This window comes from Dreissena polymorpha, chromosome 9 (assembly GCF_020536995.1).
Source record: "Dreissena polymorpha isolate Duluth1 chromosome 9, UMN_Dpol_1.0, whole genome shotgun sequence".
NCBI lineage: Eukaryota > Metazoa > Mollusca > Bivalvia > Myida > Dreissenidae > Dreissena > Dreissena polymorpha.
In genome coordinates this window covers 81,923,734-81,939,513 of record NC_068363.1, presented here as the reverse complement: position 1 = coordinate 81,939,513, position 15,780 = coordinate 81,923,734, and the positions used below count along the sequence as shown (strand labels likewise).

Genomic DNA, 15,780 nt, shown 5'->3' with positions numbered 1-15,780 from the left:
TGATCAAAAGATTACTAAAAAACTACTTGAGCTTGGTTGATGAAAATCTGTAAATTGAGGACCAGAAGGTCAATGTTGATTCAGTTTGTTGTTTGCCAGGCCATAATTGTGGCTGCTACAGTGATAATTGAAAACTTAAATCTGCACACATGCCATAACTTAAAAAAACTTAAATGGACCCTTTTAAAGCAGGGGTTTTCCACGCTTCATTGGGAAGAGGCCCTAGTCTATGGATTTTGGGAAGAAATTGCTCATTTTGGGAAGAATTCTCGCTAAAATTACTGCTATGGGAAAAGAAAAAGCTGGTGTAAGTTAGGTTTTTTGGGAAAACTGCATGATTTTAAAGAAATTTTCAATAGGGAAGGGGCCTTTAATAGGTCCCTTTTATATAATGATAAAAAACCCTGTTTGACATTTTGAAAAATTGATAAAATTGAAAAAAATGTTTCAGAAATTTAAAAATTTTCATTGTTATTATGTTTTTTGCAAGGAAATAGTAATACTGAACATTTGCCAGGCTCTAAAATATCAATTATATGCAGAGATCATATTTTCCGGCAACATCAATCGGTCTGGATTTAACTGGGGAAAATGTGTCCGAAAATTTATATCCGAAATCACGACAAATTACGTTAAAGTACAGTACAGCTAACGCAGCACAAACATAATCCGCGGCTACGCCACGGCCAGATTATTAGTACAGCGATTTTCTTTGTCCAATTGGGAAAAGTACCCGTACCGGTCCAATTAGGAAAAATCGAGTTGTTAAAACATCAAAATTGGGAAAAATCGAGTCGTGAAAACCTCAAATTGGGAAATTGGTGTATTTGATTTTTTGCTCGCGAATACTTTAAAATTGATAACCAAGTGTTTTCAAGCTGTCAATATTATATAAACCTAGGTTCAAGCTATAGAGCTGCAAAGGGAAACTAACTAAATGTTGCTTAAAAAAAAAAAAAAAAAAAAATTTTTTTTTTTTTTTTTTTACCTTTAATTGGGAATTTAAGGACAGCAATTGGGAAATTTGTATTTTTTTTCGTTATTGGGAAAGTGCCATTTACCGGTACTTTATAAAGAAGGAGTAAAATCGCTGTAGTAAGCGGAGGAAAAAATTGTGTGTTCATGCGGCGTATCGCCGTGGCAATCGGCATCGATTCGCGCAACGACGCCGAGTCTGTATTAACCTCGCGTACTTTCGTGGAGTAAATCCGCCGCATACGTAAGCGGCGGATCGAGTGAAAAGATATCCACGTACATGTATGTGTAGCGTAGAAACCAAGATTTACGCTGGTTTCATAATTATTATTTTCACGTTTTAATAAGCGATACGACACGCAGTGTTTGACTCTAACTAATCTGAGTAAGGAGTCCTTTGGACTCTCTACTTTAAAAATTTAGGAGTCCTAACAGACTACAGGGAGTCCAACAAACAGATACTATATACATTATTTTTTGGGTTATTACACATGTTAATCCATGATATGTTTAATTCTCGGTCATCTTTGGTTTCAGATCGAAGTTCAATAATTGTTATCATATGTTATCTATCATTGCAGCATTATTTAACCCATTCCAATACAATTTAAGTTAATTATTGTAAGGTTTAAACAATATATTTTTGTTAATTATGCATGTATATGTATGCTTGCTTGTTAACATTGGGATTAGGATTAAAAACCATAATCGGAAAATTATGTTAATGATTCACATCTTACGGGTGTAACAGTCCTATATGTTTCATTGCTTTATATATTTTTGCTCATTACTTTTTTAAAGAAATTATTAATTTAAACAATAATGCGATTCAGATCAAAGTATTACCGGTCATTACTGACCACATCGGCAGATGTGCATTCCCACATTTTAATCACTTTTGTCAAAACATCAAGGTCTACATGCAGTCTAAGCGTGCTTTCAAAACGCCTAACACTAATGCCAGTTTTGTCCGGATTTTCTGTTTAATATGTATAATTTAAGTAGAATAACTGTTTAAATAATTAGATTTCTACTTACTGGTATCTTAAAGACCGTAACGATAAAGATACAGCGTGTTTGATTTGAAATTAATTTAGATGAAATGTCAATAAAAAATATTCGCCATATAATTTTATTAAATAAACTACGAAACTTTTAACCAAAATTAAAAGATCGTAATGTTCTCTGCGCTTATAACAAGGTGTGTACACATACAAAAATCAATACGTCCTCGCTTTTGATGTGGACCACGTGGCGTTGTACATGCAACATAATGTTTGCGCGCTTTTTATCGGAACAAAGCATCAACATGAAATACATTATCACTGTTGATTTGAAGATAGTATTTGTTAACATTAAAAGTCGGAAGTGTGTTTCGGAAAAATTTGTATTATGCTCATTGGATAATTCAACAAAACAAACATTCATAGTTGTGTAATGATTTCAATGATAATTTGTTAAAACACTGTACGTGTCGAAAAATAATTTTTTAGTATTGTGCATGAAAAACACAATTTCCACGAGGATTACATCCGGTTGCCATCATCAGTCTCTTGAGTAACTTGCAATGATTTTATCGTGGAGGGATACACCATAGGGATAGATAAGTGTGGTCGGTATAACAAAATCAACGAAATGCAATAAACCTCTGAACTAATCGATTGATAGCGACACATAGTTATTCACGCATTTTCTGTCTTCAGTTACTAGGGTCCATGAAACGTGCATTGTGTAAACAAATTCGGGTATTATGATTTTTATAGTGATAACAAGCAAAATCTGGTTTAATTTATCAAAAATGGCAGAGAAAAAAACGGCCACGATCGAGTAGGTTCTAGAGTTCCCTTTTTACTACACGCAAGGACTGCGACAGGGAAGAAAAAATTCGGAATGTTTTCTTTTGTCGATGTGTTCAAGCAAAATAATGAGTGACATATGTTTTCGGATGTGCAAAAGTTCAGGCATGCCGATCTCGAGATACAAAAAAGTAAATTGATTGCTATGTTTATAATTTAAAGATGATTTTCAAGGAGTCCATGGGACTGCCATGACACAAAAACAAGGAGCCCGAGTCTCATTTCTAGGAGTCTCGGACTCCCGTAAGTGTCGAACACTGGACACGTAATGCGTTTTAACAAATTATCGTTGAATAAATTATGCGCAACTGTTAATGTTTCGTTTGATTATCAAATTATCATTATTAAATTTGTAATCCGAACACACTTCCGAATTTTGATGCTAACGCGACCTTTGGCAAATTGGAACGTCAAATAAACAGTGCTAAAATATCCTTTGTTTCATAAAAAGCGCGCGAAAATTATGCAGACATGTAGAACGTAGTTTGGAAAGTGTGGGTGTATTTTGTGTTGTATAAATACATGAACATCACGTCAGGCGTAAATCGTGTGTTCAGTGGAAAAAAAACCCGCCCCCATAAGACGTTATTTCATCATCTCTTTAAATAAAAACAAATGCTAAAACGTATTTGATACTTAAGGAAAGATGGAGAATGTTTGTGTATCGTAAATATTTACCAGCATTTGCTTTAAAACGGGAATATACAGGATTATCGGGTAATTAGTAGCGATATTAACTGTATAATATGAACAAAATAAAACGTGTTTATATATGCATATTCAAACAATAGTTATAGTAAGCTGATAATTAACAAAACAACAAATACGTCTTCACCGTGTTGATAATTGATGTGGCTTCAAACTGCTAATTTTCTCAGCTTAAATATAATAGCAAAATCAACATGCAATTAATTTATAAATCCACCATATGCTGGAGCCTTGACCACTTGTATGTGCGAAAACATCATTACGTGACCTTGTTTATGTGTGAAATACATACACTACGGGCGGGAAACAAACTTAATTGGCCAGACACATTAACTATGCTTACATGTATATGCTAATACAATCCGCGCACAATAAATTTATTATGATTTTAATTATTATTATAATTGTTCTTTCAAAATTTGTTAACTACGTGTCACTAATAATTATGCCCCCCTTCGAAGAAGAGGGGGTATATTGCTTTGCTCATGTCGGTCGGTCTGCCGGTCGGTCTGTCGGTCCGTCCACCAGATGGTTTCCGGATGATAACTCAAGAACGCTTAGGCCTAGGATCATTGATCATGACTTGCAGATGACCCCTATTGATATAAGGTCACTTGGTCAAAGGTCAAGGTCACAGGTGAAGGTCACAATTTCTGCAAATAGGCATTTTAAGGATTTAGCATGGTTCAAACAAGGGAAACAACTACCGTTTATGCATGTTCTTTTTGTAACAGCATTTGCCTCCCTTGTAATTTATTTAAATTTTACCAAATGTAAGGCTAACTGCATTTTTGTAACCACCACCACCACCACCACAAACGTATTCACACAATGGCTGCTACTACAACTTATAGCCCATATAGGGGGCATGCATGTTTTACAAACAGCCCTTGTTTTAAAAAGATTTTTTATTTCATGATGCGCATCGACTCGGCATCATGTCGCGGATCGCGGCATGCCTCGGCGGACAGATGTTAAGCTTCGCGGCAAAATGCGACTTGCCGCGGCTTCAATGACTACCGCGGCATCGACTCCTTTCGCCTTGCCGCCGCCAGGGGTCGACAAATTCTTTTTCAGCAACTTGCCCTGCAGGGCAAGTAGCTAAGAATTTTCACTTGCCCTGCTGAAATATGTACTTGCCCTGCAATTTATTGGGAAAAACATGTAATAAATCAGTAACTAATATGTTTTATTGTGATTTTCTATTGGTTATCATATAGAACTGTTAACTCATGAACTTAAATAAAGTTAATAAACTGTTTTAACACACTTTCAACTTGTTTGTTTTTCATTTCAATCATTATGATTATACTTTAGGAGCATTAGAGTCCGAAAGGCATTTTGTTAAACTCAATTAAGCCTCTGTGTGTACAAAAGGCAGTTTTCTCTTTGTCATTTTTGTCCATTAAAACTTGCCAATAGCCACTCTTTAAATCTAAAGATGTGAAGAATTAAGACGAATTTTATAGCAGTATTAAAAGATTGTATACCGTACTGTACATACCGGTATCTGCGCGTAACGGGAACATGCTAATTTTAGCGCAGTGTGCATAAATCAACATCCGGTTAATTTTTAATCGCTGATTAAACGTTGTTTTGTTTGGCAAAGATGTGTTAAAACTTGAAATTTTAATCTTTTCGGCCAGAAATGCCACTCGCCCTGCAGGACGAGCGCTGCCGGAATATTTACTCGTCCGGAGCCGATTTCTTCTCGTAATTACGAGCGGGCGAGTGGATTTGTCGAGCTCTGCGTTGCGGATCGCAAAATACGTTTGTTCCGCATAGGCTGTACTGTATATACAATTGGTTTTTCCATTCATGAAGGTGGTATAATAGAAGTACAAGTTAAATTCCCTTAGGCATTTTTTTAAACGGTAAATAAGAGTTTTCTCAATTGGTTTTATCATTTGCTATTTCATTGTTGTCTCGTGCACGGACTCTAGATGAGTCAATATACGCTCCGTGTTTCATGTGCTGTTTTATCTAACTTTTTTTCATTGTTGTCAATATTATTTGTCTGTGTGATTTGATACCACGCATCTAAACTTCTTCTTTGTTTATATGAAAGTTTACTGTTTCATGCATGAAATGCACAATTTCCACGAGGATAACATCAAGATTTCCATCTCCGAAGTAAACATTATGGACCGATTAATTAGTGTGCTAGGTATAAGCCATTGAAATTATCGATTGATATTGACACGGGTTATTCATGCATGACTAATACTTAACCGCGCGAATCTTCGCTGCTTGGGGTCATACTAGTTGGCTGACATGCAATAAACTGGTCCTGACCGGTTTAGAGACTGCAGGGAATGGTATATCACACCTAATCGAGATAAGAATGTAAATAGGGGGTGTTAGCATGTTCACTGTGTAATCGATTTCATGACATGCAAACAGAATAGGACCGACTGTTTGGGATTTTCAATCGGTCTTTCATGACCCCAATCGGTCTAGGACCGACAAAACCGAAAAAAATATGATCCCTGATTATATGCATCTTTTGATTTAAAACTCTGAAAATTATAAAGCATTACAAACACAAAACATGGACTAATTTTGAAAGTTCTGTTGATAATCATTGTATTAGCAACATTGCAGGGGTTTGTTTATGTAAATTACAAAATACCTGGGTGATTATATCGGCACAGATGGCTGAGTGGTCTTAGCGCAAACCTTTTACTCCAAGGGTCAGTGGTTTGAGCCCACGTGTCGATTATTTTTTTTTCTTTCTTAACTTTTATTCTTTGTGATCTTTAATTCCATTGTTTACATTTATCAATTTAAAACATTTAATGGCAAATTTTGAAACATGCCAAAATCTGTGAACAAGTCCCTTTATGCTAAGTTAATTAAACTTTAATACTGCAGGTCTGACTTTGTCTGTCCAGTTAGCGCAGTGCTTAATACATGAGCTCCTCACCCAGGGGCATGTGTTCAATCTGTCTTCCCGGAAGCATGCGAGTTTGGTTGTTGGTATACATAGCAGAAAGGTGGGCTTTCCTTAGGATACTCCGGTTTCCCCTCAAACACAAGGCCATTCCAAAATTCAATGCCTATCATAAAACAATTTATAGCTGGAAGTCGCAGCTTTATTAAAAAATCTTCCCATCTCTTGTCAGTCTAGTGAGTTAATTAGATATGAGTGCAGAGACACACTCTTGGTCCTCACATAATCAAGGTGCATGTACCACGTGACTTTTTCGGCATGTGTGGGACAATCGGATGTCAACAAACTATCGCTTCAGGTACCTTTCTGATAATTCCTTCATTAATTCAAAACCATTTTCAAAAAAAACAAAGACGAGAGCCCGGTCATTGTCAAAATACACAACTGTGTTAAGTTTGCGCAAAATTAATGAAGTATTTTTTCCAAAAAGTGCAACCGCGTGTTTGAAAAGACACAAAGTGAAATGCTATGTGTGGTGTATTTGTTATTCAATCAACACAAACGTTCATTATAATATTGTCGAAGGTTTCAAAAATAGGGCAGACATTGTAATTCTTCATAGAGAAGCTACATACATTGTATGTTTGCGCATATACATCTGATTTGAAGTCTGTGTATAAAAATGCAATAATGCTATGCGTGGGACACATTTTTGAAATGCTATGTGTGGTATGCAAGAATTTTCCCGTCAGTTCTGCATTTAATCTGAACGCAGTTTTGTAAGAATCTAAAACATATACTTCAGTCTGTACTGAAAATATATCAAATTAACCAAATGTTACATGATGGAATACTTAAGTAATTGTGTAATGTTTAAACAATTCATGTTTAATTGAACATAATTTTTAATAAAATACACTGCGTATTTGTTATCCAACCAATGGTCTTTTTTAACAAACACGTTATGTTTAACTATATTATTTTCTTTTTTTTTACTTATTGTCTTTAAATAAATATCATGATTGATATTTCTGCCTGATTATTAAATTCGGTCCTTTTTTTCATAAATGAATGACAAAGAAAGTAAAAGCACTTGCTTTAAAATGGGTTTTACTTGGTTTTTTTTTTAGACTTGACAAGAATTAGTCGAAGGATTTGTAACGCTTTAAGGCGCGAAGCTGTGTTAGAATTAGATGAACACCATTAAACCACACAGAAGGTGTTATGCGGCAAGTTAATTATCAAAACCACAGTGACAGAGACGAACCCAGATTCATTCTGTGATGTTTACCGAAAGCTATTTCAACTAACTATGCAAACATACCATTTAATATGTATTTTGGCATAATCAAAACAAAGTGTATGTATTGATATTTGTGTATATTTATGTGTTTTGTATCTATGTTATTAATGAAATTGATTAGATGAATATAAAATCTGAGTAAATATGTTAATAAAACAATTGACTCTTAACAAATAACAATATAAATCCAATGATGATTGTTTGTGGTCTATTAAGTTCATTTAGTTTCCAATATCATCTCCATATGAATATCTTAAGTATATAAAAAATAAACACTTCATTAATAATAACATTGCTTTTTAACCAGCATGCACATGTTACAATAGAAATTAAAGCACCAAGTACATAAAGAAGTACATCCGTATTCGCAAAGTAACAAATCTTGCTATACAAACATATAAATGATCTAATTAACACGTAACAAATGATCATCGCAAAAAAGTCTTGGCTTTGGGGGTTTATTATACCAACAAACATATTTAATTGTATTAATACTTCATGAACTCAATTTCAAATGAAATCTGAATAACTGAAAATAGCGTAAGATGTTTAATGAAAATACTCATTCGACCCGGTCATGATAGGGGCTGCAAGATCTTGTTACCACCGCACCAAGTAATAAACAATACATGTTGTTCAATTTGTTGAATTGTTAAATGTGTATTTAATGTTTACTTTGATTGTTTTCTTTCACTGCAATACTTGCGCCATCTGGTAACAAAACAAACAGTCTTTTAAACTTTTGAACATTAACTATATATGACAACTTTTAATTGATCAAGATATCAGTATGTCTCTTGAAGGTGCTTCCAAAAATACTTTAATCTCCCTGAAAAGAACAAAATACTCATGAAATAAACTTAAAACTTACAAAAATAAATAAATAATTGTCATGCGTGATATATAAGATAGCTCAATAGGATTAAGATACGAATACATGATTTTACAGAAAAATAAGTTATTGATACTTTTGTCTATTTGTTTAAATAATGCTGTATTATCTCTTTATGCTTATTTAATAACTCTCGTTACGGTCTAATATGTTTACACATTCCTGATAAAAAGCACACAACTATAAGTTCAATAACACTTTTTTTAATTTTGTTACAATTATATTCACATGACACCTTGCACAAACAATCCTTACGCTTTTTGTGTATTAAACAAGTGCCTTAGTTGGAAGTAACAATTCGCTGAAAATTTAACATTTTGTAACAATCAATTTTATAGAAACTCACAAGAAAAGGTTTGCCGCAACAGAAATATTTTCCTTCCCGTGCGTGGGTGGCTTTGTGTTTGGAGATTCCTGACTGTGTTTTGACCTCTCTACCACACTGTTCCCAAACAAATGGCATTCTACAAGTAAAAAAATATGAATATAAATTATCTACAATCATGATAATTTTGAGTAACATGAACGTCGTGATTATCATATTTAAAGCACGCAAAACAGTACCAACAATGTTTAATGAACCAACTTTTGTTATTTAGACAGACTTAAAATATTATTGATGTTTATGTCGATCTTTCGATTCTCTAGTTTAGTTTGTATACCACACATAGCATTTCAAAAACGTGTCCCACACATAGCATTATTGCATTTTTAAGCACACACTCCGAATCAGAAGTATTTGTGCAAACATACAATGTATGTAGCTTCTCTATGAAGAATTACAATGTCTGCCCTATTTTTGAAACCTTCGACAATATTATAATGAACGTTTTGTTGATTGAATAACAAAAAATATACCACACATAGCATTTCGATTCGTGTCTTTTCAAATGCGCGGTTGCACTTTTTGGAAAAAATACTAAATTAATTTTGCGCAAACTTAACACAGTTGTGTATTTTGACAATGACCGGGCTCTCGTCTTTGTTTTTTTAATAATGGTTCTGAATTAATGAAGAAATTATCAAAAACGTTACCTGAAGCAATGGTTTGTTGACATCCGATTGTCCCACACATAGCCGAAAAAGTCACGTGGTAAAGGCACCTTGATAATGCAGCTGCAGGCGCAGAAGGACCTCATCAACTTTTAAGTACTCGATTACACACAGACATGCAGATCTGACTTTATTCACCCAGTAGGGTTCTGCTATTTTTTCTCTAACAAAGCTCTTGTTGTTTCTACTCCTTATGCCTTCAAAGATTTCAACCTTTTTATACGCCCGTATAAAATACGGGACGTATTATGTGAAACCCCTTGGCGGCGGGCGGAAGGCATCACTTTGTCCGGACTCTAATTCAAATTGTATTCATCCGATCTTCACCAAACTTGGTCAGCAGTTGCATCTAGTTGATATCTAGGCCAAGTTCGAATATGGGTCATGCCGGGTCAAAAACTAGGTCATAGGGTCAATAAGTGCATTTTCAAAGGGGCCACTTTGTCCGGACTCTATTTCAAATTGTATTCATCCGATCTTCACCAAACTTGGTCAGCAGTTGCATCTAGTTGATATATAGGCCAAGTTCGAATATGGGTCATGCCGGGTCAAAAACTAGGTCATAGGGTCAATTAGTGCATTTTCAACGGCGCCACTTTGTCCGGACTCTAATTCAAATTGTATTCATCCGATCTTCACCAAACTTGGTCAGAAGTTGTATCTAGACAATATCTAGGTCAAGTTCGAATATGGGTCATGCTGGGTCAAAAACTAGGTCACAGGGTCACTTAGTGCATTTCAAGCATTTAGCATGGTGTCCACTCTCTAATTGAAGTAGTTTTCATCCAATCTTCACCAAACTTGGTCAGAAGTTGTATCTAGACAGTATTTAGGTCAAGTTGGAATATGGGTCATTCCAGGTCAAAAACTAGGTCACAGGGTCACTTAAACCATTTCAAGAATTTAGCAAGTGCTCTCTAATTGAAGTAGTTTTCATCCGATCTTCACCAACTTTGGTCAGAAGTTGTGTCTAGACAATATCTACATGTAGGTCAAGTTCAAATATGGGTCTTGCCAGGTTAAAAACTAGGTCACGAGGTCCCGTAGTGCATTTCAAGCATTTAGCATGGTGTCTGCTCTCTAATTGAAGTAGTTTTCATCAGATCTTCACCAACTTTGGTCAGAAGTTGTGTCTAGATGATATGTAGGTCAAGTTCAAATATGGGTCATGGTAAAGTTATCAAGTTGTCCAAAGTCTTAAAACGGGCGTATCTTGTGACAGTTTGGCACTCTTGTTAAAGATTTTTATCTATTTCCAGACAATGTGTTGCATATAAATTCCATGATCCTCAGTTAATGGTCAGGGTCTTTTTAATGCATTTGCAGGACAATATTAATTTGGATTATAATTCATGATGACCTATTGATTTGTTGATTAATACAGTGATCATTTTGATCATAATTCCGGGAGGACCATTTAAAGTTTCACAAACAATGCTCATGCTCCTAGGTAAACAAATTAAAGGTCACAATTCAAGGTCAATGGTTCTTTTCATTAACATTTATTGTCCACAGGCCTTAAAAAAGCCACTCGACAGCTGGAATTTGCAAGTGAAGTTGACTGTCAGGCTAGTAAAGTTTGTTCAATACTTGACCGATTGGGCAAGTGCTGTTTTTCCGGTTGAGAAATATAAATTCAATTCCAGAACTCCTGCCACATCGATCTAAATTCTGCCAAAATATAGGTTTAGTTCACAAAGAAACTGCACATTCATTTTGACAATGTAAATGATGTCATGTGCACAGTAAAAATAATTATCGAAATTGGCTGCGCTCGTTTCATAGATGTCCATGGTCTTAGCTAATAGATTAATAGTGAAAAAGACAGTTAATATATTGGTCATTTGGCAAAGAATAAAATTTCATTTTAATCATTTTCTATCAATATAACAAACAAATACATAACTGGTTTATTAGCTCACCTTTCACAAAGTGACATGGTGAGCTTATATGACTGTGTGATGTCCGGCGTGCGTTTGTGCGTCCGTCAACAATTTGTTTGTGTAGACAGTAGAGGTCACAGTTTTCATCCAATCTTTATGAAATTTGGCCAGAATGTTCAACTTGATGAAATCTGGGTTAGGTTGTATTTGGGTCATCTGGGGTCAAAAACTAGGTCACTAGGTCAAATAAAAGAAAAACCTTGTGTAGACAATAGATGTCACAGTTTTCATCCAATCTATGAAATTTGGTCAGAATGTTTATCTTGATCAAATCTGGGTTGGGATTGTATTTGGGTCATCTGGGGTCAAAAACTAGGTCAAATAATAGAAAAACCTTGTGTAGACAATAGAGGTCACAGTTTTGATCCAATCTTTATGAAATTTGGTCAGAATGTTTATCTTGATGAAATCTTGGTTGGGATTGTATTTGGGTCATCTGGGGTCAAAAACTAGGTCATTAAGTCAAATAAAAGAAAAACCTTGTGTAGACAAGAGAGGTCACAGTTTTCATCCAATCTTTATGAAATTTGGTAAGAATTATTTATCTTGATGAAATCTGGGTTGGGATTGTATTTGGGTCATCTGGGGTCAAAAACTAGGTCACTATGTCAAATAATAGAAAAACCTTGTGTAGACAAGAGAGGTCACAGTTTTCATCCAATCTTTATGAAATTTGGTCAGAATGTGCAATCTTGATGAAATCTGGGTTGGGATTGTATTTGGGTCATCTGGGGTCAAAAACTAGGTCAAATAATAGAAAAACGTTGTGTAGACAATAGAGGTCATAGTTTTCATCTGATCTTAATGAAATATGGTCAGAATGTGTATCTTGATAAAATCTGATTTTGGATCGTATATGGGTCTTCTAGGGTCAAAATTAGGTCACCGGGCCAATTCTAGTAAAACCTTTTGTCGATGAAAAAGGTCACAGTTTTCATCACATCTTAATGAAATTTTGTCAGAATGTATTAATTAATGAAATCTGGCTTGGGATTGTATAAGGGTCTGATAGTATTTTAGTTGATGTAATAAGGTTAGTCTGGTGAGCAATTCAGGGCCATCTTGGCCCTCTTGTTATAGTACTTCTTATATTTATGCCCCCCCCCCCCCCCCCCCCATTCGAAGAAGAAGGGTTATTTTGTTTTGCACATGTCGGTCTGTTGGTCCGTCCACCAGATGGTTTCCGGATGATAACTCAAGAATGCTTAGGCCAAGGATCATGGAACTTTAAGGTACATTGATCATGACTTGCAGATATTGATTTTCAGGTCACTAGGTCAAAGGTCAAGGTCACAGTGACTTGAAATAGTAAAATGGTTTCCGGATTATTACTCAAGAATGCTTACGCCTAGGATCATGAAACTTCATAGGTACGTTGATCATGACTGGCAGATGACCCCTGTTGATTTTCAGGTAACTAGGTCAAAGGTCAAGGTCACAGTGACTCGAAATAGTAAAATGGTTTCCGGATAACTCAAGAACGCTTACGCCTAGGATCATGAAACCTTATAGTTACATTGATCATGACTCTCAGATGACCTCTGTTGATTTTCAGGTCACTAGGTCAAAGGTCAAGGTCATGGTGACTCTACACAGAAAAATGGTTTGTGGATGATAATTAAAGAATGCTTATGCCTAGGATCATGAAACTTCATAGGTACATTGATCATGACTGGCAGACGACCCCTATTGATTTTCAGGTCACAAGCTCAAAGGTCACGGTGACTTGACACAGTAAAATGGTTTCCGGATGATAACTCAAGAACGCTTAAACCTAGGATAATGAAACTTCATAGGTACATTGATCATGACTCGAAGATGACCCCTATTGAGATTTTCAGGTCACTAGATCAAAGGTCAAGGTCACAGAGACAAAAAACGTATTCACACAATGGCTGCCACTACAACTGACAGCCCATATGGGGCAGCTTTCGCACAGACCTTGAAAAGTGCTTGAAAATCAAGGTTTATCTTGAAAAGTGCTTAAAAACGATCTGGAGTGCTTAAAAGTGCTTATTTTCAACCATAGCCTTGAAAAGTGCTTAGAAAGTGCTTGAATTTGGCTGGAAAAGTGCTTGAAAAATGGATACAAATATTTAATTTCCGTGAGTCGGAAGTCATTTTTTTCACGATTTATGACGGTTCTGATCTGTACGGGCAGGTACTGGATCGGTACAAGTTGGTACGGGTTTTAGAACATAAGGGAGGCAACTACTACTAATCTTCCGCCAATTGGTCTACTTCGGTTTTTGTTGTACGCATTATGCCATTACGGTGCAGACAAGTTGAAATATGCCAGCGAATAAGTGCATTTTTCAAAAAAGGGTGGCTTTTGAAGTACCCTTGGGTTGATGACAATGCCGATTCTAAAGTCAAAGCATCTTGTAAAGAACGCAAAACAGGTATAGAGATCGACAGTATGGGGGAATCGGCGTTGAAAAGCCACCTAAAATGCAGTTTGTCTGTGAAGCAAATTCATTCGGTTAACCCAATACATTCAGACGTACTGCACAAGACAAAAAAGTTGCACTTGACTGATTGTCAAATAAATTAAATGATACCGTGAAGAAACTGCAATCTGTCTACATGAGTGCAGCTAGACTCTCAATCTGAACATACACAGTACACTATTGCATGTTTAACAGATTTTACATGTATAGTTGTACATGTGTACCTGCTGTAGAAAATTACTTAATAAGTATAATTTTTACAAGCCTCAATTAATACATGGCATTTTATATTGCCGTTGCGAGATTCTGTACATTTTTAGTTTTCTTTTTTTATGCCCCCCTTCGAAGAAAAGGGGGTATATTGTTTTGCACGTCGGTCGGTCGGTATGTCGGTCCGTCTACCAGGTGGCTTCAAGATGATAACTTAAGAACGCTTGGGCCTAGGATCATGAAACTTAATAGGAACATTGATCATGATTTGCAGATGACCCCTATTGATTTTGAGGTCACTAGGTCAAAGGTCAAGGTCACGGTGACCCGAAATAGTAAAATGGTTTTCGGATGATAACTCAAGAAGGCTTATGCCTAGGATCATGGAACTTGATAGGTAGATTGATCATGACTTGGAGATGACCCTTATTGATTTTCAGGTCACTAGGTCAAAGGTCAAGGTCACGTTGACCCGAAATAGTAAAATGGTTCCTGGACGATAACTCAAGAACGCTTATGCCTAGGATCATGAAACTTCATGTGTAGATTGATCATGACTGGCAGATGACCCCTATGGATTTTCAGGTCACTAGGTCAAAGGTCACGGTGACCGGAAATAGTAAAATGGTTTCCGGATGATAACTCAAGAACGCTTATGCCTAGGATCATGAAACTTCATATGTACATTGATCATGACTGGCAGATGACCCCTATTGATTTTCAGGTCACTAGGTCAAAGGCCACGGTGACCCGAAATGGTTAAATGGTTTCCAGATGATAACTGAAGAATGCTTATGCCTAGGATCATGAAACTTGATAGGTAGATTGATCATGACTAGCAGATGACCCCTATTTAATTCATGTCACTAGGTCAAAGTTCAAGGTCAAAGTGACAAAAAACATATTCACACCATGGCTGTCACTACAATGGAGAGCCCATATGGGGGGCATGCATGTTTTACAAACAGCCCTTGTTACTTCAGAATTTATTTGTATCAGATGCATAATTGTCTTTATCATTTTGTAGCAGCTATATTATACCACTGGAATATCTGTTATGAACATGTAGAATACATAATGATATTCAATACAAATAACAGGTTTTTTTTGGTATGTGTAATGCCTTGGTCAATTACTATATCATAATGAAATATCTTACTTTTGATTAAACACTTGTTACTGTAGCAGGGTAGTGCAGAATGTTGAAATTCTCATAGAATGATAAGCAAGAAGAGACCAATTTAGCAAAAATATTGTCAGTATTGGCCACAGAATAATATACAGTTTTCAGTATGTCGGACTAAAAAAAAGCTTGAATTTGGATTTTTTCCCTTGAAAAGTGCTTAAAAGTGCTTGAATTTCATTGGAGAAAATCTGTATGAACCCTGTGGGGGGCATGCATGTTTTACAAACAGTGCTTGTTGTTTATTACAATGAGGCAAAGTCGGATGATAATTTAAGTTTAGAAAAAAGTCTGGTTGATCATAACTCTAAATA

At 35.8% G+C, this 15,780-nt stretch overlaps 1 protein-coding gene across 1 annotated transcript in view; it reads left to right on the top strand.

Annotated features, from left to right (window-relative positions):
• Nucleotides 1-15,780, top strand: part of LOC127843996 (casein kinase II subunit alpha-like) — a 154,509-nt gene that overhangs the window by 29,546 nt on the left and 109,183 nt on the right. The gene's annotated exons all lie outside the window — the stretch shown is intronic.